This window comes from Anser brachyrhynchus (genome assembly GCF_964034855.1).
Source record: "Anser brachyrhynchus genome assembly, chromosome: 9".
In the NCBI taxonomy this organism is placed as follows: domain Eukaryota; kingdom Metazoa; phylum Chordata; class Aves; order Anseriformes; family Anatidae; genus Anser; species Anser brachyrhynchus.
In genome coordinates this window covers 3,874,375-3,899,857 of record NC_137703.1, presented here as the reverse complement: position 1 = coordinate 3,899,857, position 25,483 = coordinate 3,874,375, and the positions used below count along the sequence as shown (strand labels likewise).

At 36.2% G+C, this 25,483-nt stretch overlaps 1 long non-coding RNA gene across 8 annotated transcripts in view; it reads left to right on the top strand.

The window, feature by feature from the left end:
- Nucleotides 1–25,483, top strand: part of LOC308199688 — a 35,201-nt gene that overhangs the window by 2,702 nt on the left and 7,016 nt on the right. For 5 of the 8 annotated variants that reach the window (XR_013954861.1, XR_013954862.1, XR_013954863.1 and 2 more), the window contains 3 exons: nucleotides 4,744–4,897; nucleotides 8,135–8,260; nucleotides 20,335–24,461. This is a non-coding gene — a long non-coding RNA (uncharacterized lncRNA). The remainder of the gene's footprint in view (nucleotides 1–4,743; nucleotides 4,898–8,134; nucleotides 8,261–20,334; nucleotides 24,462–25,483) is intronic. The other 3 variants (XR_013954866.1, XR_013954867.1, XR_013954860.1) reach the window with 3 other exon arrangements.

The window sequence follows — 25,483 nt, the reverse complement described above, 5'->3', positions numbered from 1 at the left end:
AGCTGACCTGCACTTGTGCAAGCCATGAGACAGGTGTGAAGGTCCAGATTAGGGACAGTAACGTGCTGCAAAGACATCTATTCTTGCAGGAAGATTTCTCCAAGCATCCTTTGGAAGTAGGTTGCAGCTACTTTGCTGCATAGGGAGGTACCAAAAGATAATCATCAAACATTGCTTCTATCATCTGTTACTTCGGTTTCCTTCCTTGGAAGAAGCCATTAAGGCTAAAAGTTTTCCTGAAAAGTATTTCCTTAGCAGAATTTCTTTGAGTGACCAAGCACTCCCTTAGGTTAAAGGCTCCTTATTTAATCAAGTAATGCTCAAGTCAAAACAAACCCTAGAATAAGTCTTAGTACACTATGATCACCTTGCTGCTTTTTAATTTAGAAATAGCAGTAGCCTAGTTCAGCTTTATTTTATCCTTCTCCTATTATGTTATTGCAGTGCTGGAGATAAATCAGTCTTATGGAAGCATGTGTTTTATATTTCAAGGGATTGTGAACCAAAGGTTAGTCTGAGAGGGAGAAAACAAAATTTCATCCCTAGAACTGCCAGTATGAGGACTATGGCTCAAGGAAAAGAGCACTCAAATTACTAAAAGAAACTGTGAGTCCATGGTAGTAATTTCTTCACAGGCAGAATTAAAAAAAAAAACAGATCTCCTTGCAATGAGAGGCTGTAGTTATTTACACTGTCTGGGAAAGCTTCTACTTTCCCAGGTATTAGCCATCAGCAAGACCATTTTAAATGTGTCACCTTCTACCATATGTTCCCTCAGGAAAATAAAAATTTTAAGCATAATACTTTAAAAAAAAATAAAATTCATTGCTTAATTTGGCAGTTTGCAAAACATGGCATTTGTGAGAAGCTGGCACAACAATTGTCAAAGTGTCTATATCAATACAAGGATGTAAAACAAACTCCCTGGCAGCAGCATGCACAGCTGTGTGTGCCCACTCCCTCCTGCCTCTTCCTACCATGTAGTGCTTTTTTGGTCTGAACTGTTTTTTGATTGGAAGGGGGGATGTGAGATTGGAAATGTCTTATAAAAAAAGAAAAGACCTTTAAAATGCAGCTAATGCTTCTGCAAAACAATTCTTCACAAATTTGACAGTTGCTTAAAAAAAAAAAACAAACAACCTGCCACTTAGAAATGTGGTGCATGGACATGGGTGGAACAGCTAATACTAATTAAAGCATCTCTGCTGTGCTTCATATCAGCCTGTTTTGTTGCAGCTGGGATACTGAGCAGATCATGGAGGTCATTTTTATTGTGGACAGCCTACTGCAAAATAAAAGTGTATGTTCTAGGTAATAGGGAGGCTTGCCTATCAAGGTAGGGATACTTTCTTGAAATAGCACTCTTTAGGAAGCTCAGACCCTCAATTCTTGCAAATTATGGTCAGTTTTCATAAGAAGGTCTCAAATTGCAAGGATTTTATTCAGCTTAAGAGTTTACCGATTTGCAGAGTGGGTTCACCTGGGCTCCTAAGGATATCATCACTGAGTTGCAGATCTTTAAAACAGAATAAATTAAAAGAAACAACTGAAATAAAATTAGGTTGCTTATGGCTGCACAAGCAGTTCATATGCATTCCAATGTTAACTATAATGTTTCTTTTAATATCATTTACTTGCATATTTTTTGGAGTATTATACAGCTTGAAAATTCTTAGCAGGCATTTGAAAACTATTATACATTATTACTTCCTTAAAAGCATACACTTAAATCAGGTCACCCAGCTGTTTAGCATCTGATAACAAGATTAAAGGGATTGATTGTACTCTGTAAGACTGCAAATACCTATTAATCTAGGAGACCTTGGAAGTTAATCAAAATGATATTTCTCTTCTGAATATGATATAAACAGTTGAAAATACATTTGTAATTTGCAATGGGTATTTTAGGCTCTAAGATACATTATTCTTTTTGAATATTAATCTTTTTAAGTGCTTACAGTAATTATTATAACTTTGCATAGTAGATAGTTAATACTCCAAGTTTCTGCAATTTAGTATATTGGAACTGTCCATATTTCCATTAATTCCATCAATCAAACTTAACTCTCTTCCCACCTCTAAGAAGTAATTATAATTATTTTTATGACCATATATATGCTAATGAAATAACTATTTCATGACATTTTAATTAATTCTCAAAATGCTTGTGGACTCAACACTGACATTGTCTCAGAAGGACTAGTGCAAAGAAAAAAAGTCAAATTATACTTGTGGCTAACAGGAATAATGCAGGAAATATTGCCAAATGTAATCAGAGCCATCTTATTTTGGTAAATTCCTTAGCTTCAATTTTTCCTTTGTGTAATTATGGAATTAAATGCTTTCAAGGTAGTTTAAATCTACACTTTGCAAAGATTTTTGTACACAGATACTTTAAAATCTTTATTTTTTTATCTTGTTCATTTTTTTCTCTCAAATTTGTCAGTGGGATGGTTCCCATTCCCTGTTTTCACCGTTAGAGGAAGCTATGAAAATGGCAGGACACTTTTATATAAATAAAGACACGTTTTCTGCATTAAAACTGCAATTTGCAAAGGTATCTTAAGCTACTTTGGTGCCCAGAATAGAAACTGCCCATTGAATGTTAGAGCACACTGGAAGTCAATAAAGCAAAATGTGTTGAAAAGCTAATTGGATATTCTTGAAAACAAAATGGGTGGGAGGAAAACTTCCAAAGTTTTCATTCTGTTTGAAAATTGTTTTGTTTCATTCCTGAAAATTCCAGCCATAGGCATACGTTAGAATAGTGTTTGATATTAGGATCTTCACTGACCATCTGGTATTATGGGAGTCATTATGGTGTTGTCATATGAGGTGATTTACTGAGGAATGGGGCTTTTGGAGAACTGCAGAGGGATGTTAGTGGAGAAAAATTATGCTTGCAGGTCTGAGGCCAGACAGAAAAGCCTGCACAGACTTCAGTGATTAGGCTGCAGGAGGTACTTTCTGTCATTTCGTAACTGACCCTCCCAAGTGGGCTGACTCTGAACCGCTCAGGGGATGGTCTGTAAAACCCCATATCCCTCGCTTCGATCGCTCTGTGTGACGGCCGCAGAGCTAGAGACTTCAGCCAGTCCTTTGCCTTAGGTCAAGCTCTAACTCTTCAGATCTTTTGTTTCTCATCTAGGCCTGAGCTTCTATCTTCTACTCTGAATTCCTGCAGTCTCCCCCTGGCACATCGGTGTCTAAGACACCAGAAAAATTTCTGTCTTAAACCCAGAGAAACTTCAGAGACTACAGCGATTTGACAAATATTTACTTTCTAATGGCAAACAAGGTTGAACATTAAAGATGTGAATTATGTGCCAGTATTGGCACAAGGAGTTTTGAAGGGAAGAATCTTGCACAACTAACAATGTCATTTATTTTTCTACTCATCATTATCAGTTCTTTTGTCAGTGTGTGTTGTGTTCATTGGCCCTCTCCTGTCAAAAACAGTAGTAAGGGCAAATGCACTCAGTCCAGCTATTTCTGGAGCACTGCATTTCTTGTTCTCATGCGCAACAAACCTAAAAAATATTTCACATTTCTATCATTTGGAGGAGACATAGATACAAATACATGCAGAGCTTTGCAGATGCTTATTCCTCTGGGGGTCAGATTCTGGCTTTGCAGTGGTGGCACTTGTGGCAGACTCCTTTGGGGTCACGGCCATTGTGACTAGGCTGGATCCCAACTGTGCAAGCCTCATTCCTTCCCATGAAAATGTCTGCATAGTCAAGCATCTTTATTTCATCCTTTTTCAGCACGAATGATCCCTTCTGCAATTGCTTCAGCAAAAATAAGATCTTGCTGTTGCAGCTGCCTCAGAGGCAGTGACTGCTAGGCCAAAGGAGATATAATAGCTGCTTTATAGGATGAAATCTTTATATCTCCAGCAGACTCAGATATGTGCTTGTTTGCTTTCCTCATCTGTGTAATATGAGGTTTACATGAGCTATTTTTGGTGTCACCTCAATACAAGAAATATCAAGAGTTTGCCTTGTTTTCGTCTGAGGATGACAGGCAGAAATGCTGCAGGTTGGAGCACATCTTGGTTACATAAGTCTTTTCCTTCTCTTCTGCTTAAATTAATTTCTACTTTCCCCGTCCTTCCCTCATATGTTTTAACTGAAAGCAGTTGTTGAGATTTTTCTATGCGTAGCTTTCTGGATCAACGAAAGGATATTAGCAGCTCTTTGGAAATGCTGTTCACTTGCCTGATGAGTGAAATGAGTTTCATAGTACTGGATCCTGATCTTGCCTTTTTTTTGCCAGTAATTAGTTCTAATCTAATGAAATTCCTACAGGGATAATTATATTAGAAGAAGACCTGAAGTCTGTGCCCAAATATATACCATTACACCGTATCATAGCTCTTTCTCTGAAGTATTCAGCATATGGTACTTCAGCCAAATGCTACAAAAAGTAAAAAGAAAAAAAAAATCTTATCAGTGTTTTTATGGATGCTTATCTTACCAGGAATTTTATGGATTCTATACATCGGAACTTATGATTTTGAATTTAGCCACTTTAAGGTATTATGGCAATCATATTTTATATATATGTGTGTGTGTATGTGTATATATATATATATATATATTATGTACTCCCTAAGTTTTCTCTAATTATTTCCAAAAAGTCATTGAGAAACTCATTTGGATAACATTTGATTTTGAAATAGATACATTAAAGAAAGAGTAGTGGATGTGTTTTTTTATATTGTTGTTTGTTTTTTTTTAGGTACGGGGCTTTGGAAGGCATAGTAGACCTTTACATTAGACTATAGAAGAACGTCCAATGTCGCTGTATGCCAACTTCACCATAGGACCAGGATGAAGATAACTTGTACGGAATTAATCAAGGCTCCATTGATAACTATTAAATATTCAAGCTTGTAAGATTTTTTTCTGGTTAATTTTCTCTGAGTGTATCAGTAATACTGAAGGTTTTGTGTTCTGTGGTTGGAGGAATGTGACTTTTAGAGTTAATGGGGTGAACACATTAATAATTTGGTCAAGATTCATTTTATATGGATGGTCTTTCAGTAAGGACAGGGGGAAGAACAGCGCTCACTTCATGTACTATTTGATAATTGCAGAGAGTGGTTTGAAGTATTCCTCAAGCTCACTTGCAAGCTCAACTGTTTGAACACAAATGTTATTGTCAGTGCCAGTAGCACAGAAGCAAGTCTCTTACTCCCTTGTAGTGCAGACAATGCTAAAGCATGCCAGTGTGTGGTTAAGTAGGTTAAAATATAACTATTCTGTCTGTCTGCAGCTCTTTAAGTCTATACCCCAGCTGCATTCAGACTACCTGAGGGCGCTTTCAAAGAGCCTCAAGCACATCCATATCATGGGACTTCCCCACAGTGCTTGAGGTTTGCAGTCCCCTGAACAAGAACTGAAAACCACTGCTGATGTCCTGGACACCAGCTCTCCCCTAGTGCCTCTGCTCTCCTTTCCTGCTGAGGCTGTGAACACAGAACAAATGTCCTTAGATGCTGATGACTTGAAGCCATCTCAAAGTCATGCAAAGCACCAGCTGAGGGCGACTGGAAGTCTTTTATGGTACTTGGAGCATCCAGGAATTTTCCTTGGTGGCACCACAAACAGAAGCAGTGTAAGCAAGGTGGTTTGTCCATGGTAATCCTAATCAAACTGTCTTCAATAGTAATGTCAGTGATTTCATTCTGATTTGTACAGTGTCTGTTTTCTATTTTTTTCTACTGCTAAAACATTCCACTTTTGTTTTTGTCTTTCAAGAACAAATAATGTTGTGAAGTTAAATTTTCAGTTTGAATCACAGTCAGGATAAACACCATTTTTTTCTGTAGTTCCCAATAATTGCTTCTCTTATTAGAACAAATTGAGAAAAAGGTTTTGCTAATTTTTAAATTGATTGATATATGAGTTTTTGATGATGGAAGTAGAGAAAAAAAATCAACATCGGCTTTTCAGGTAAACATTTTGCATGGGACTGCTTTTCTTAACACAGTTTATATTTAAGCAGGAGACAGTATGCCTGTGTTTTGATCCAGAGCTGTGTCAAAGCTGCTCAGCACTGTGAGCCCCCATTGTAGACACACAGGTCAGACAAGTCCTATGTAATTATAGAAAGGTGGAAATGCTGGTGGAAAAGAAGTGTTCTGAGAAGCAGGCTTTGCTGTATCTCCACTGCCAGAGATACAAATGAAGTGCAGCCATGACTGTTGCACCTCCTAAACTCAATGCTTTGTCTTTCTTCACTTCCTACTGCCCCTCTCCAGGGCAGTGACAGGGCGGCTATGGCAATGCAGACTGGACGTTGGGGCCTTGGCAAATTTAAGACCAATGGCCTCAAAAAACAAACTTTTTTTTTGTATACTGATCTAAAATATAATATATTCAAAAATCATTTCTTTCTTGAAAAACATCTCATCTTAAAAATGTAAATGAATGTTTTAATGGAAGGAAATAAGTTACTTCTAATGTACCATATGAAATCCTGCTTCCTGAAAATGAAACTGCATATTGATGTGATTGAGACTTTGAAAAAAAAAACAAACAAAACAGTGATATACAGACAGATGATATTTAATGGATTTGAATAGAAGGTAAGTTTACATCTTGTAGAATTATGTAAATTTCTGTCTAAATTCTATACTACTGTGTAGTATACAAAGTAGCATATGAAAATCTACTAGAAAACGCAAAGATTAAGCATGTACAATAAATAATATTAACGTGATAGAGTAACTGATGCTGAAACTGCAGGGATATGTGCACAGTATTATAATTAAATTTCTGAAATTTGCAATGCAGGTGGTAAATGCTGTCATTGGACTCAGCATGCTACAGAAAGCTGCTAAAATTCATAGACACAACTGTTTATAATTAGAAAACTCTGCCCATCTAAATCTAATCATGTGTTCAAAACTTTGGGCACTAACTGTAGATCAAACTGTTAAATAGTAAAACTGAAGTGTTGCTCTACAAGGTGTCTCAGAGCTTGATTTCCTTTAAGCGAGCCCTCACTGTACTGTGCTATATTAGAAATGTGAGTTTAAATTTCAGTTCAGAATTGAATGTTCTAGTGGAAACGCTATTAGGTATACATGTCTGTGTGTCAGTTCCCCCTTTTCCAACCGCCTCATCCCATGATTTTACAACTGCAATCCGATGCAAGAGATTAAGTTGAATTAATAATTCTTTCCAGAGCTGAATTTTAGGGTAGAATGAGGTTACTCTTGATTTTGTTCCTATGACCTGATCCTGCAGTCCCAATGCAAGAAGAAACATTTATGTTTGAACTTGTGCCAAACCTCACTACTAAAATGCTTTTCTTTCTGCTTGCCTCCTCTTTTCCTCTGTAACATTAGGGAAAAAGATAAAATATTTTTACCTTGCCAACATATGGTTTTCCTCTTTTTCATAACGCAAAACAAACAAAAAAAATGTTGCTTAAATTCCTTCAAATGGGAAGGATTATTTTTATTTAGAAGGCTTTTAAAAAATATATTTTCTTGACTACGTATAAATCTTTATCATTACAAAACTCCAATACAATCAAATAAGAACATTTGAAACAGTTCAAGGGAAAAAAAATGGCTCTCCAGCAACCTCAGTAGCTTTAACGATCTGGTAAAAGACCAAACAAACAGATATAATTATCATAAAAAAGCTATTACATAGCTCATCCCATCTGATTTGTTTATGGGATAAAAATTGAAGTACTTAAAATCATCAGAGGTTTTCTCTGCCTTCAGATGCTACCCTTTCCCACTGAGCTCATTGCAGCCATTAAGGCTCTTGCCCTGAGAAGGTCTCGGGTAATGAAATCCATACTTCTCTCTTACTGGAGCAAATTGGCTTAGTTCACTGATTTACTGTCTGTGCTGTACTGTCCGATGACACCAGTATTTGAGTATGCATCTGCGTTTCAGGTATATATCTGACTCTCGCAGTTCCTCACTGTAATGTCCAAGTCCCTTAAAGCCTATGGTGATAAAGTATTCTGGACTTTGTATGGGAATAATGTAGTTTCTGGTCCTTTCCCCCTCTTCAATGTAAACAATAGACCTAGGTGAAGAAAAAAAAAAAGGGCAGCTTGTGAGTTTCTAGAGTTTTGTAACGTATTTTCTGTTTTCTTTTAGGTCCATCATTAAATCTGAACCAGATTAGATCTGAATTTGTTCTTCAGCTGGGCACAGCAACCCAGAGAGACGTCATGGTTACCGAGGGTCACTGATGCTTGAAGATCTCTTCAAACAAGAACAAAGGTATTCATCTGTAGGTCTCCAATCACCTCTGGATCCAACCCTAGAGAGCAGGGCTAGGTATAGGCACCCTAGTGCAAGGGGTCTTGGCTGGCCCACCAGCAAGTGGCAGCAGGGGACACTGCTCTTCAAAGTAAGGTTTTGTTTTGATAGCCTGTGCTGCCATGTGTATCACTATTAAGGCTCTTCCCTTAACTGCGGCCTGTAAGCATTTTTGTACTACTGAAAAGTAGCTCTTAAAATATATACTTGAGTACTAATTGGTGTTTCCACTCAATTTCCCTTTCTCCAGTATGTACATTTTAAGTATGTAACAAAATGTGCTTGTGGGGTAGACTTGACTTACGATGACTAGACATTTATTTCTGTTTTAATTATTTTGGTAACTTTTGAGGTGATTTTTTTTTTAAATTTTATTTTTGTTTTTATAAGCATTTGGCAAGACTTTAAGGCAAATAACTTTGTACTCGGTCTTTATTCATGCTGCATGTATGCTGCCTCAGACAGGTGCTTTCGTACGGTCTTAAGAACAGGTTTCTTTCTGCTGGAGTGATTGATCTGGCCAATAAATAAATTTCAACATAAAATTCACTAGGAGCAATTGATATGTCATGGAGCAGTGAACTAAAGGTTGAGATTTTTTCCTTGCTTGTATTTCTCCCACTAATCCCAGTTTTAACCGTCCTTTTCCCCCCCTTCCAAAGACTGCACTTCATTTCAATCTGTGTGTGTGCTCAGGCTGGGTTTGAGTGACCCTAACAAAGCAAAGAGGGAAGAAAAGCCAGGCAGTGGCAGCCCCTGTAATCCTGAAGGGCCTGGTGGTTTTTACTGCCCCAGGTGGAATTCTGGCATAAATAAAAATCCTGTATTTTGTGCACCCTGTCTGCAGCCTTTTTGCAGAATTTATTGTGAAGCAAACCCTAGGAGGGTGCACTAATGAAGTAGCATTTGCTGCTACTAAATTTAGTAAAAAATCAACAATCTCTGCATTGCATCAGTGAATTAAAGACAGAATACTCAAGAAAAATAGGAACTGCTCCTGTAAGTGAGAGCGTATGGCATGTATATTGGTTTAATATATGTAAAACATTATAAGTAAATATAATGCGGAATTGTCAGTTTGTGAGACAAATAAATGGTCTCAGTTACCTGAGATCCTACATACCTGCCCAAGGAGACTGACACACACTTGCTCAAAGACACTGTAGAAGACCATAGTGGTGAGGAACCCATAGCTCCCTTCCATAAACAGTTTTAAGGGAAAAAGAATCTTGGAGAGTTGATGAATGGAAACCCTAATATTGGCCACGACAACTAATGGTTGTAAACCTCAGAATTTATTGTTTCATATATGAAAAGGGAAACTGTTTTTGATAATGTGATTTAAAAAAAAAACACATCTCCTTGGTGAGATTGAATCCCTTTTTCTCTGTGATATTTCTGTTACAAATTACTTTGAAATTTGACTGCCATAGACAATTGCAATTTGATAGTCTGAGGCCCTGGACATCTACCTGTTTCTCCCATGCTGTAAAACCAAGGATGGAGCTTTTGCATTACTCAGGTGACATGCATGGCCAGATCTCCACCTTTGAGTACCCAAATATGTGCTATAGACAAGCTGAGTTTTGAAGGCCCGTTTTCTTTTTCTCTGTCCCCATTCCTTTGCGTCTCTGCTCTCCTGAAAAGCAGTGTCCTTTTCTCCTTTTAGTAAGTTTAAGCAGAAATAAGTAAAGAAAGAAAGTGAAGCAGAATGAGGAAAATGTATGGGGGGCAGCTCTGCAGAGGGATGAGAGTGCTGGTTTATTATTAGCAAAACAGCTGCAGAGACCCTACAGTAGAGGACAATAAATGAGATTATGAACAGACTTTGCATAAAAAAAATCAGTGGAAACTTGAGAACAGTGAATCAAAAGGTTATTTTACATCCCACAAGGTTGTTGCCAACTCCTTGGCACCCACAGGTGGGTTTTCCTTTTTTGCAGTCATGTTGAAAGGCCAGTGGGACGCAGGTTTCCATTTGCACCATGCACTGTACAAACATAATTTCTCCACTGAAGAATGTAAAGTAAAAATAGACAAGATAATATCTGACGTTTTCCAGATCACAAGTGGCAGAAGATATTACTGCTATGGTTTGAGGCATCACAGTTTGTCAGCTGCTTTGGGTGAAGTGAGCAGGGTTTTAGCTATACAGAAGAAAAAAGGTAAGAAAGGGCACTAAGAGTGTGGCAGGGTGAGAGAAGAGGGAGAAAAGGTGTTAGATAAGGTGAGGATGGACTTTCTTGCTTCTGGCAGATTGGTTTTTAGAATAAGAGAGGAAATAGGGAGCTGAGAGAGAGATCCATGTAATCTGTTCATAGCAATGTGAAACTGGGTTGGCGGCAGTGTTCATAGCTGACTGGAAGAGGGGGAGATGTATTTTATGGAAACTGAATGAAAACAGATGAGAAAAACAGTAACATTGGGAAATTAACATTTTAGTGTGTTTGATATTTGTGAATCTACCCACATTAACACATTTTATCATATCCTAGTCTCACATGCAAGTTTCACTGCCTTGAGGAGCACAATTTCAGATTTTGCTTTGTTTATTTGTTGTGAAATGCTTCAGTTGGAAGACAAAATGCTACTTAGAGTCCAGACTTTGTGACGGTTGTTGTGTTGACGCTCAGGACTGGGCGCTAAACAGAACTGAGAGGATGAAGTGCTGCAGATTGAACTGGAAAAGCGTGTACTATGGCAGGTTTGCAGCCTCTAAATTGATTATAAAGGTTATGGTTGTTTGATTAAGTACAGGAATGGCAATTGAGATATTAATTTTATTTTTTTCTGCTGTGATTCACTCAATAACACCTCACACAGTATTATTATTTGTCGGATACACATGTGCATACTCTAAATACACGGAGCAGACACTATTGAACAGATAGAACAATGAAAAAGGTTGAATGAAGAAACAAGCATTAAAAGTTAGGAACTAAATCAGGCCACTTACAGAATCATAGAGCTACAGATGATCACTCAGCTTTAGTAAGTACTAGCTAGTACTTACATGAAATGCTATTACATTTCTGCTTATGGGGCTTGAGTCAGGCTTTGTCCTAGGAGGAGCTTCACAGCATAGCTGTAGAGTACAAGACCACTGCAGATCTCTTCTACATGCAGTCATGTCAGACGGATTAAAAAAATAAAATCCTGTTTTTCTCTCCTTCATATTTAAAAGAGGAAACCAAAAGATTTCATTTTGATTAAAATGTTCTATCTTGTGATCTGAAATGCTTTGCTCTGTTAGTCTTAAAGATTTTTAATGGAGCAAAATAATTTCTTTGAGCCTGTGTAGAGAGCTGGGATTTAGTGGTGTGCTTGGTTTATATTAAGAGATGAAGATTTCATGTTAGCTTTATTTATGGGCATTTTTATTTTCTGGGAGGTTTTTTTTTTTTTTTTCCTGACTTGTCAGATATACCTAAAGTGCCAGGTCAGTAACCTTCTAATTGTTTCAGAGAACCAAAGGATTAAGATATAACAATAATAATCCTTTAAAGATCTGTGAAGAAATGGGAAAAAAATAAATAATTGACTTGAGATATTTGGACAGGTGGAAAAATTAAATTAAACAAAATCAAGATTTACCCCAACACCTGAACTGTGCTTCTGGACTTTGGGCAAAAATCCTAGAAGTTAAGGCCAGTGTAAGCCACCCTTAGGTGAGATACGCTTGTGTGCTTAGCTGAGCATCTAACCAATGATATTCCTTATCAGTGAAAATATGATTTTATTGGAATTAAAAGGAGTTTTGCAGTCATTTTCCTTGGGGGGTCAGTGTTCCATCTTTTCACTTCAGAAATATTCATTAGTTTTCATAATGTCTGGCAGCAACTTTCCTTTCTTCAGGATGTGGAGAACAGAGGGTTAGTGATCACAGAAGATAAATACAGACAGTAATGATTAGTAAAAATGATTGATAAATGGGGTTGGGAATGGGAACCAATTTGAGACACTAAAAGGCAGAAACAAGTGTTTAAATTTAGAATTCTGTCCTCAAAAAGTCCCTGCCTGTCAAATATGCGGAAATAAATTATGAAAATCTTGGCATTTGATATTTCACAACGACAGCTATGACATTCATGAGATGTATGCTGCTAAGTCATTGCCCACGGCAGGTTTATACAGTGTGTACAGCTTCTCTGGGACACGGGCAATGCACTTGAATATATTTCGGGGATGACAGAGTACACTGATGGTCCAGTCTGTTTCCTAGGACAGGCTGAAATCTTGCAGTTTACATCATGTAGCACAGAGGTCCACTTTCTATACTGCACACAGTCTGAGTGCCAGTTTTGTCACCCACATAGATCTGGATGAAATAGTATTAGGTAGTTGAATATTTATCTCAGAAGTTCAACAGTTTAAAGTCAAAAGTTTAAAAAGTACACTCTTAAAAACTGGGTCATGACATCAGTGACAGAACTCCTACTGATTTCAGTGGAACTGGATTTCTTCCACAGGCTCCTCAGCAGTTCCTTCATGCTTAAGTTTTCAGAAAATGCATAAAATATTGCATTTTCTCCTTTATATTTTTACTTTTCATAATTACTAGTGAAACAACAAGAGGAAAAGCTGCCTACTGATGAGCTGATGCCCCAGCTCATCAGGCTAACCATTTTCTTTGCTTATTTCCTGTACTTCTCTGTCTGCACCTGCCTTCTATTTTTGGTGTAGAATGAAATCTTTTTCTTCTGTTTGAACAGCACCTAGCACAATTGATTCCTTTACCTAGAGAAGAGTGCCTAGTTGCTGTGATAGTGGAAAAAATAAAGCTTAATCCCATTTGCAGACAGAAGTAAGGAATAATACAAAAATATTCCTTAAACACGATTAATATATATATATATATGTATATATTTGCATGTGATCTTTCATTACGGCCTTTGAATTTAGAAATTGTTAATGAGCTAAAATAGTATAATCTTTAATTAGAGGGAATTTTTCTCTTGTTATTTTATAGAAGAAAATAACTTACATTCAAATGTCCTAATATAATATTACATGGAACTTGTATTTATTTTTTGAGTTACAATATTTAAACATCAAGCATCCCCTAAAGAAATGAATTATTCATTATAACTATAAAATGTAATTAAAAAAAAAAATCATGTATTGGTGACCAAGCAGCATATTCAGTGAGAATGTTTCTTCTTTTCTACAATAGCTGTGTACTTTGAGATAATGTTCTAATTAACCTAATTGCAGCCACAGTATTGAACTGTAGGTTGAGATCCAAAGTGTCATGGCAACTAGCAGAAAAGCTCTGCAAGTCTCTGCTTTCTCAGTATAGTCTCAAAAATAGCTCTTTATTATAGGAAATAAGGAGGTAAATCCTCTTAACAAGATAAAGCTTAAACCAAGAAAGAATTTTCCCCTTTGCACTTGATGGTAAAGCATAAATTAAGCATTTCTGCTTCAATTTAATTAGCATAAGCCATCATAATAACGTACCCCATAAGTGTTTGCTTTTCCCATCTAGAGCAAACCTCCAGTGCTCAGGAGATTTACTGTAAATCATTGAATATTAATTTATTGGATTTTATTGAAGAACGTTTTACACAGTCAGCTTAGGAGAGAGAACAATCATTTTCTTTCCCTTGCAGGAAAGATCTTATTTAATACTGTGATAATAACTATAAGGAACTCCATGAAATGCTGCTCCAGTTTTACAATCTTGCTAGACTCTAGAGACAGCAGGAAGTGGAAATTTTGACTAATAGGAAGTGTATATTTTAAATATGTCTGACTCGAATGCCTGATAGCATTATGTCTCTGTGCACTTGCAACTCATGTAATCTTTCATTTCATTAACAATTGTAATGCTAATTAGAAAATTGATTCTCAGTTTAATTCACAGAAGTATATGATTCCATACAGAATGAATAATGATTACAAAATTGCCATAAAGTCAGAAGAGTACTTTACATGAATAAAGATCACAAGATGATTTATATAAATATATAACAGAATGGATTGGAGTCTTCTTACTTATTGGTGCTTGGTAATATCATCAAACAAAACAATGATGTTTACTCTGTGTTGTTTTCCATAAATTAGTAATCTTGTCTAATACGCAGAGCTTTTCCTCCACATTTGCTTTTTTGTTTTATTTTGTTTTTCATGAGAGAACTAAAGTTCATGTGTATTGGGTTTTATTTCAATGAGCTACTTATGTCTCTGTTTTTGGGAGCGCTCAAAATACTGTTCCATCAAATTATAATTTCATGAGATTTTTATATTATCTGTCATTAACTAGCTGATTTTGGAAACAAATTTTTATGACTTTTGTTTGTTTTTCATATGTTTGCCTGGGAAATAGGGCAGCTGGGAGTAGCCTGCTGCCAGCGCAACTCGTGCTGGCCATGAGCAGTTCCCTTCTGCTCCCCACAGCAGCCCAGACAGGACACAGGTCTTGACCTCAACTAATTGCTGGAATTATCTGCTTGTGAACAACCCTTTTCTATATCTGATGTTCTTCTTTTCACACAGGGAAATCTTCCTAAAATATTCCCTTAAAAACTGACCCATGTACTTACATTGAGTAGCTGGAAAGTGTAGACATGAAAAAGAAATAAAGAAATGTCAAAATCTAGTGACTATTCTCCCCTTCCCTAAAATCCAGTCCAAATAATTTATTAAAAAATAAAAATAAAAGGAAAGAAAAAGAAAGAAAAAAAAAGTGATGTATAGTTAACACTAACTTGCTAGTTATTACCATAATAAACCATAAGTGATTGTCCCTTGAACCCTGGGAATATCAACAGGCCCATAACAAGAAGGGGGTAACATCTGTTACTATATTACTGTGGTAGGTTTTGGTAAAGTAAGGGCCAAATATTTATTCTGGGGTTTCAGTAGTTGTTCACAAAATACGTATGTGCAAGGCTTCTGCTAATGGCACCTCATACCCAACCATTTGATATGCAGAGAGTGGTACTTGCATAAATGAATCAGAGACTTGAATTTCCAACTCTGCCATCTGTATAAAAATGTAGCTTGTCTGCACAATTTTGTAGTCATAAACATTTATATTTGCAAATTAAAGCTGGTCAGGAGGTAAACTCAACTAAAACACTAAAACAAATGCAGAAGTAGTGACCTATGCAACATGCTACCTGGTTGACTGCACTTAATTTCTATTGTGAGACTTTCGGCAGTTAAAGCAAATCCCAAATTGAAAATTCACTCCAGCTTTCTGATTGTTGGAAACCTGGAACTGGCATCCAAGCTTTTATGATGGCTGATATAAATCTCAATGAATCGCCCATGAATGAAATGAATTGCAGTCTCCAAAGTTCTCTTATTTGGCTTTAAATTAAACCAGTACATATTTCTAAACTTTTTTTCGTTTATACCTAAGTCTGAATGTTTTCTCTAAACAGTTCAAAGGACTCTAAGAACGTGTAGTTTTATACTTCCAAAACCCCTTTCTGTAGGCCTACAGAGATTAAGGACACAACTTAAAAGTAATCAAATACTTTTTTTTTTTCCTATGAGTATTTAGACAGGTGACTTGTCACAAGTCACACCTGAATCTGACAAATTCTGAGTTTATTTTGCCTTGGTCAAGGACCATCATTTTTTTCCCTTCTGTACTCCTGCAGAGGATTTTTTTTTTTTCATGCTCTGCCTGCCAGTGTCTGCTGGAGCTGCTGTGAGCATGAGCAGAAACAGAAGTCTCAGATTCCAGAGCAACAGGAGAAATGATCACATCACAGGACTTCAAATTCTCCATTTCTCTGCAAGCTTTAGAAGCAAATGTGAATTCAGGGATAGGGATTTGAAGAAACAGAATTTTAGATCTAGCTAAAGGCTGTAGAGTTTAGAAACTAAGTTGTACTGCATAGCTGATTTTGTCTTTTGTCAAATATGATGTTCTTAACCTATATTCATCTTGTTCTAGTTTACAGTTGGAGGTTTTCCTTCTTTTTTGCTCTAACACAGATGTAAGTAATAACAAATGATACAATATAACTGGGTGAAACTTGATTTATTTTTATTTTTATTTTTTTTCAAGCAGCCAATTAAAATTTCATTTAAACAAAATTAATCCCCTCCTCCTTTGTCAATGAGGACTGATGGCTTTTCAGTTTCTGTGGTGCTCCTACATGTGTTGAGTATTGCATTATTGCAACGCTGCTGGGAGCTCTTTTCTTTCTAACAAATGTCAGGAACAGTTTTGCTAATTCTTCTCCTACATGTCATCCTTCCTCATTTATTTTCCCAATGACAGTGCCATGTTCTCCAGAGATACTTCCCCCAAGCTATCGCTTTATTTCTTCCTCTGTCTTGCCTTGAGGAACACGATAAGCATGAGGACAGTGCAGAGGGTTTCTCATATTTATTTTATTTATTTATTCTCCTTGGAACAGTTGTGTAGATCTGGTCAAAGCTGGTAAAAATTTCTCTTTCATTTTTCATTTGTGTAAAGGTATTTTTTCTTAAATATGTATGTAACACTAAAATAGTTGAATGAAAATATTTTTTCACCATAGGGTTCTGTAAGACTTTCTGGTCTGACCTCCAAACAGCACAGCCAAAAGATTTCAGGGGTAGCTCATCGTGCTGCTGAGCTACAACTTATCTTTCATGAAAGTGTTTAACATTGACTTAGAGAATTCAAGAAATGAAAAATCTTTAACATTCCTAAACAAATTAACAACTAACAAATTCTGCTGTTGAGACTGCATACTGTTAAATTATGAAAATAACTGTTTTCAGCTTCCTGATTTTTATTTTTTTTAGAAATATTGGATTTGATAGATTTTTCCACAAAGTCTGTGATTAGGTGAACACACATTCTCTGCCTAGATTTCTTCCCTTAATAATTTCCACTGTTACGAGAGTTTCAGCTACTGATGTTTGTAATCTTTTTTATTCCTCTGTTCTTGCTCAGGAAGGAACTCATTTGTTCCCTGGCCTGTGGCTCCCTTGCCCACTTACCTTTCTTTAAACAAACATTTGCTCTTCATTTTTTCTTTCTTTGGTGTCTGAGGTAGTTATTATAAGAGTAATACATACTCTAAATGGAAGAAAATAAAAATTAATGAACGTTCAGTTTTCTTCAAAGGTCATGAAGGATCCTATGAAAGCTGATGGGAGATAGATAGGTGTGTAATTTAGCTATCTTTGAAAATCCTGGCCACAGGCAATATTATTATCTATGAAGATGTACTTGGATGAGTCAGACACTTTCCACTACAAAGCAAGATTTCATTTGCTAACCCAAAGACCATATGAGGGGAAAAAAGAAAAGTACATAGTAAAAGGAGAAGAAAAAAAAAAAAAAAAAAAACAGAAGAAAGGATCTCAAATCTTATCTTGGTGTATATGAGCTCAGAGATAACAAAATCTCTGAAGATATAATGACTTGTACAAGATAACTCAAAAATAACTCAGGCTAACAAAACTTAAAAAAAGAAAAGGACTTCACACTATTGAAATAGATTGATGCTGCTTTTAAAGAAAATATAAAATTATCTAATACACGGAAAGAATGTGAATACAATTAGGAAGAGAAGCTGGTTAGAAAAATAGAAAGAGAATGGCAAAAGGAAAATATAAGAAAGGATGAGAATAAATATCTAGATGTATTCCACACATGCAAAGATTTAACTTTTCTTCTTTCTTTAATATTAAAAAAAATCTGTCAAATCTCCAGAAATGTAATTAAATAATTCTTCACAAAAAATGTTACCCTCCGAGAAGACATTTTTTTGCACATGCATTTAAGTCAGTTTGTAGTAAGTAATTAAGTACTATTGTTGGAAAATGTATTTTCCCATCAAGTTTTTTCATATTTTGCATGCAAAATTCTTTGTTTTTTATTTTTATTTTTTTATAAGGTCTTTGTGGCTGTGTTACTATCACAAAGATAATACCAGAAAACAGAAGAGTATTTCTTTAAATCCTCTGTATGCTAAATCCTTACCAGATATTGCTTTTGTATTCTAACCAATAACTCATTTGAACCTGTGATGAGAACTACAACAGTATTGTTAACTGCCTCAGACTGCCTGTATGGAGTTTTTGTTTGGCTTCATCAGGTGGATGAGAGAGCTGATCCATCTGATATCAGCTTCTTTGCACCTCCTTATTTATTTTGCTGCCTCAAGAAATCTCATGACAGTAGGACGCCTTATCTACCCATTTACTGATGTTTAACATCTACCTGAAAAAAAACCCTTGAGACTGGAATGGTTTATGAGTAGTTCAGCAGAGCAGTCCAGGACATCATTACAAGAGTGATTGAAATGTGCCTTTATCTGTATAGGAATTTCCCCCAAACAGCATCTTGTGGGGAAATATCAGGAAACTGCTGCAATTTTCCAGCAATGTGTAAATTGCCCTGTCCCTCAGATTCATGAGAAAGGTTTGTATTGTGTGGACTTGTCAACCTGCAAATTTTGAAAGTGTAAATCTAATATTACATTTACAAAATAAAGTCAACGCTATCTTTACATTTTGGGGTGAGGAGAGAGATTTTACTGCCTTTTAAACAACTGGGGAAGGCAAGGAAGCAGCAGCAATCATAGGAATATGAAGTGCTGAAATATACAATTAGAAGAGGTGTCTAAAAACTTAATTGAACAATGACATGCTGTCACCAGAAGCTTAAATGCAATCTTGTAATGACATTTGCTATAAACCATGTCAAAATGAAAAATAGGTGTAAGCTGACGTTTGGACTGTCTGAGATTTCTGGGCTGCTGATGGATATTCCTACAGAAGCAAAACAACTGACAGGAACATAAACTTCAGCAGTGATTACCCTGTAATTAAATGGAAGCAATAAAGAATAGAGGTAACAAAACAGGAACAGGATCATGTTGACAAATGTTTACTCAGTAATTCTCCTGAAAGATTCGAAGATTTAGGTACAACAATAATAGCTGGTTGTCTCTGGTGCCAGATTTCTATACCTCCCATCAAACAAAATGGTCAATTCCTATTTGACCCAGTTTTACCCCATTACCGTGTCACATCACATGCAGGTTTATCACTCCTTGGTAATTATGAAGGATCTTGACAGTGCTTTTCCTGCTGTAGCGAATACCATCTCACAGTCCCCACTGCATATTCACCTCCAGGAGTACTTTTCTGGATTTCCTCTGATTTTCATGGGGAATAGACGTGGACTTTTCCCTTGGCTGTCAGACTCCAGCCTAATTTTTAGTTTAATAGACTTTACGTATTTGAGCAGAGCACTCTCTCGTTTGTCTTAGTGCTGTCAACCAAGTGCTAGGCTCAGAAGCTCAGGACAAAAAGTATTTCTTCTTTCCCACAACCTTTATCTGCATGAAATTTATTTCAAACAAAACTGAATAGAGATACAAAAAAATTTAATGATGAAATCCAAAATACAATCCAGCTGCTTCAAGTGCTTCATCAAAGTTCGAACATGTCCTATTAGCTATTGAATATTTCCTACTGTTTATTAATGGATAATAGTAAATGGAATTTGTTAAATAATTTCAAGTAATGTTCTTAGTAGAGAAATTAGCATTTCTTTCATCAAATACATTTTCTATTATTTACTAACCCGTAGAGTTAATTTTAATAAGCTGAAAGCAAGTAATACTAACATCAAATAATTTCCCCTAAATTCTGTATTGAGTGCAGCAGACCCTTACTAATCCACATTTTGCTAATCCTCACTCTTTATAACTCACACAAAAGAGTCTCTTCCTTCACCTCCTGTCTCTTTGCAAAGATTTCATATCATAATGTTTCAGACTGTTAGAATCTCATGATTTATACAGCATAAATAATTAAACTAGACCCTCTTTTTAAAATTAAATGAGCCGTGCATTTCAGAACTTGTTACCTTAACTATAAATTGTGCGAAAAGCTGATCATCTCTTACATGCAATTGAAGTGTTCACTGACCAATTGCTCTGGGGCGTCAAAATTAGGAAAGTCACCCAGGCAAGGATAGGCTGTAAGGGATGCACTATGCATAGCTTACCTGTCCACAATAAAGTACTTATACTTTTTTTTTTTTTTTTTTTTTTCTATTTTCTCAGAAGCCAAGAATCAGTGGACGTGGTGTCCTGGTACTTTTGCTCTGGAACTTCTGATGCTCACCCAGTGGCTCCTCATCTCTTCAGATGTCACACACACTGTGGCAGTTGTGTCCTGGTTTCAGCTAGCATAAAGTTAATTTTCTTCGGTGGCTGGTATGGTTCTGTGTTTTCGATTTAGGATGAAAATAATGTTGATAACACACCAACATTTTAGTTGTTGCTGAGCAATGCTTACACAGAGCCAAGGATTTTCCTGCTTCTTGTGTTGCCCTGCCAGTGAGGAGGCTGGGGGCGCACCACAAGCTGATTTGCTCCTGGTAATTAGGTAGTTCACTAAAATAATATCTTTTTAAATTTATATCAATAATATCATTTCAGTGCATACATTTTTAAAAGACTGTGAAAAAAAAAAAGGAAAAAAAAAGAAAAAGTTTACAATGAAGTCTTTTGGCCAAAAATGCAATCTGTAGGGCAATGCACAACAAGGTTGTTTTGCTATGCAGGGAAGGTCTGATAATTTAGATGCATGACTTGTTTTAAACCTCATAGAGTAATATTTGTTGTGAGTTACCTGAGTAAATCTGTGTTTAATCCCTTGGTGATGACAGTCAGAATTTCTCAACTCTAAGCTTTGTGTGTTAACACTTAGCATTTGGAAATCCTGATTAGCAGCACAGGTAGTCAGAGGAGTAGAACCAAACAATAGATGAGGTTTCTGTGGGAAGCTGTTCATAGCAGACAGCTAAATAAATAAAACAAGCTTCCTTCACCACCCAGTGCAGCAACTTGGGCTGGGTATCTGGTACTGAAAAATGTTTATAAAATAAAAACATCTGTCCTAAAGGTGTTTAACGTGTCATAGCCAACACATCAGTATACAGAATCGGGCATTAGTTGTGAACATTGCAGGTACAAATGTGCTTTACTTGTGCAGACAAAACTCCAAATGAATTCAGTTTGGTTACGTGCATGTAATTCCAACGGCTTGGTCTCTTTATGTATGTGTTAGCTGAAAACAAATGAGATTTGTTTGATGTTTCACATTGCACCATGGATAGAAGATCTGTAGCAAATAGAAACCTATTGCTTTGATCCTATGCTGAAACAAAGGAATGTAGACTAAGGTCTCAATCCAATTCTCAGACAAAAGCAAACATTTCTGATCATAACATTGGCTAACAACAAACAAGCAAACAAACTGAACAAAGGGTATGCATCTTGCCTTTTTTAATTAAAAAAAAAAGAATCCTTTTTTTCTTATGTAATTATTTTCTTGCATCATGATCAGCAGTGCATATTCTGCTGTCAAGAAAGAAACTATAAAAGCCACCACACAAAACTCAAACTTAGCATAGCAAAACACAGTAGCTGTTGTATAAAAAGGCCATGAAAAACAGCACTCTCACGTCTTCTATTGCAGGTGGTGAATTTCAATTAATCAGATAAATGCTTATACATTTAAAATTCAACAAAACAAAAATATAGATTGAGACTTTATTACCTATATGGGTGAAATTCTTAGTCTTTACAGGAATAGCTGCACACCTTAGAAAACAGAGAATAGCAAATATCAGTTTATAAAAGCTGTAGAAACTAGCAAATGAGAACATCAATAGGAAAAAAACAAACAAACAAAAAAGCAAACAAAAAACAAAAAGCCTAAATGCAGATCCTGTTACTTTTCCACTGAGAAGAGAATTACGTTTGAGAATACTTAACTTGTCACTTATTGAGAAGTGGGGAAAACGTATACTAAAGAGCAAAAAGGGTATCAGAAAAAAAGATTTCAAATCACATTACAGCTTTACAAATAATATAAAAATAAAATGCATAAAACTATAGAAACTGAATATTTCCATTACCTTCAATTTATTTCAATGCTCATATAAGATACCAAAATGCATCCAAGACAGAAGAACCTAATTATTCTTGGAGTTCAATGGAAACTTTCTCCATCAGACTGCTAGTTGTTTTAGCCACCTTTGCCTTCTGAATAGGCATATTAAACCCAAGAAATATAACACCGAAATAGGTAATTTTAAGTTTAAAGATCCCAAGTGAAAGGGACAAAGCTTTAAAGACATTAACAACATACTTTGTACCAGTCTTTAAGTTTGAAGGAGTCTTTATCTGAAAGTCTGACTCCAGTGGAGACGTCATAAATGTTTTGTGCCATGATTTGAATTTGTCTTATTTTGTCTTCTCTTTGCTGTTCTTCATTCCTGAGAACATGCTTCACATTAATTGAAGAAGCAAGTATCAATGCAGAGAAACAATAATATTTTTCCTTGGGCGACCTCATTATGACATTTAAGGCAAGTGACCAAAGAGTACTGAAATAAATGCTGACCTTTCTTCAGGAAAGTCTGGGACTGTAGTTGCAAATTCACACTGAAAGGAGAGAACTTTCATTTCCCTGAGGTGGGACTTGGGGAGGACCTTCATCTGCCCTTCTAGCTTTCTACTTCTCTGCAACTTCTGTTTTTTAGAAAGTGCCTATGTTATTCTTCTGTTCCTCAACATACAGTTAATGAACAGGAGAGGAAAAGAGAATGAGAATGTTTGGCTCTGAACATCTTTTAAAATGAACATTGTCATTTTTACATCATTAGTCTTCAGAGTCGCATACCTAGACCCAGCTGTCCTATAATAAATTGTGAAAATAAGCTTCCACAAGACAAAGAACTGAGCAAATACTTGCTCTGTCATGGATGGGAGTCATAGCAGAATACAGAATTTTGGAGAACAATAGACAAGCAAATACATGAGCACCTATATTTACTTATTACACAAAATATATTTCAGCACTTTAGGATCTTCAACACACCACATTTTGCCTTTCCTAGATCGCTTCCCTGTGCAGCGTTTCAGCAGGTCCAGCCTGCAAAGGAATGGACCAAGACATCAGGCACTGCCAATAAGTCTGAATGTCAATTCTGCTGAAATGAAAATGTAGTATACAACATACTCATGGACTACTTTAGGATTGCATATGTAAAAAGCAGAAATATTTGTCCAGTCTTCTCCAATAATATTTTATAATGGCAAAATGTCAACTAATTCTTTATGACAGAATTTACTCAACTCTTCCAATGGTCACTTGAAATCACATTGATTTGGCACAGAAATCCAGCTGTTTTCTCTTTGCAATACCATCCCAGTTGCTGTTCATTCCTTCTATTTCCCCCAAACCTGCAAATCTCTAATTAAAAAAGTCAAAATGCATGATTAATTACAAATCAAGAGTATTTTGAAAGCAGGAAAGAAAATAAACAACTCTGGTAAAGTGAACAGATGGGATTACAAACTAAATTGCCATCATTAGCATTATGAGTCCTATAATTAGTTATTAGAATAACAATACATATCTAATATTAATATGAGATAACACAACTGTTATTATAGGGACTTGGAAAGGTTGTAGTTAGAGATAATTGAAGTCTGACTTCCTGCTAATATCTAGGTTTGACTTGCAGAGATAAATTTTGCTTTTGTGGACATAATTCTAATTTAGCAGGCTTTAAACCAGAAACTGGCCTTGATGATGTCTCCATATTATAGTGCTCTGCATTATGAAGAGAACCTGTTGCTTACAAGTGTGAACCCTGCTTTCCTGGGAGTGGCCGGACACCTGCCTGCCGATGGGAGCAGCAAATAGGTTCCTGGTTCTGCTTTGCTCCTGCACATGTCTTTTGCTTTACCTAGTGAAATGTCTTTATCTCAACCCATGTGTTCTTGCACTTTTACCTCCCTGATTCTCTCCCCAGTCCCACCTGGGGGGAATGAGTGAGCAGCTGGGTGGCGCTGAGCTGCCTGTTGGGACTTAGCCACTGGAAAGTGTTATGAGGCTTACTTGCTTGTTTTGCTTTAACTGGAGTGAATAAGGATAAATCATCTGTATCTTTTTACCTATGACAACTGATAGTTTCTCCATGCCATTTTCCACAGCTCTGTGCTGGTAGTGCTGTAGAGATCCACTGGTGTCAGATCTCTGAATGGGACCCTGCCACCAAACATGTCCTAATTCACCAGAGCATCTAGTGTTGCCAGAAAAGAGGTGCACAGGTGAAATTCTGGATGAAGTGAAGCCTTCTCATGATGAGTCATCACGTTACACAAAGTAAAAGGTAAGCCTAAACCAAAAGCATAGTTATCACTGATAGAAAACTAAGGTCAATAATAAGATGTTATATATTTTTCTTTTAACTTCAAGCTGTTTTGCTTGAATTAGAGAACTAGAAAATCTAATTGAAACAGCTGTATGCTTAGTTCCATTTAATGGGTTTTATACAGTCAAATATACATTAAGAAGAAAAATGTTTATTGCTGATGTGCTGAATGTACTGTATGGGTAACATTTAATTGCAAAAAGATATCATTTTGAATGACTGTTATTTTCCTATCTTCCTAAAATGAATCTAACACTGAAATAATACACAGTGTAAGCAAAACTGAAGTTCAGAGGTCTGATTTGTAATTCAAGGAAACATTTAAGCATATACTTAACTTTGACCAAATGCTTAAAGCTATTAATTTGTAGGGCCCTAAAGTAGTGCTTAAAGTTAAATGGGTGCTTAGGTTATTGTTCACACAGAGCTGTCTTCTTGAATCTTACTTCCCTACTAGCAGTAGCCCTCTAGAAACCAATCCCATTAAAATAAGTGGTACTAATTGATGAAAAAAAAAAAACAAAAAAAAAAAAAAGAGGAGGCATAATCTGGTCCTGATATCTGCATACAATTTTATTTTTGCATTGAATTCTATTCTTTATTTCTTTTTTTTTTTCTTCTTCTTTTCTTTGTTTTCCTAACATTTTAAAATTTTTACACAGAAAACTTGGGTTTAGCTATCTGTTTACTGTACCTGTTAGGGCAGTAAAGGCAGGGCAGTAGTTAGTTGAGCAACATAATCTGTGCCTGTGACTAATTGTGAATGAGAAGCTACCTATGAAAAGCAGAACCATACTTTTTGGGACTGCCACAAAGTACGCATCATGAACACAAGCTGATGCAACATAGTGCATAATAAAATTATTTTTTCACAAGAGTAAGTATAAAGGAAATCCATCCTTGAAAGATATTTTTCAGCCCTAAAAAACTTCTCTGCCAACAAGGATTAAATCTCAGTTTCATAAAGAACAGCCATATCA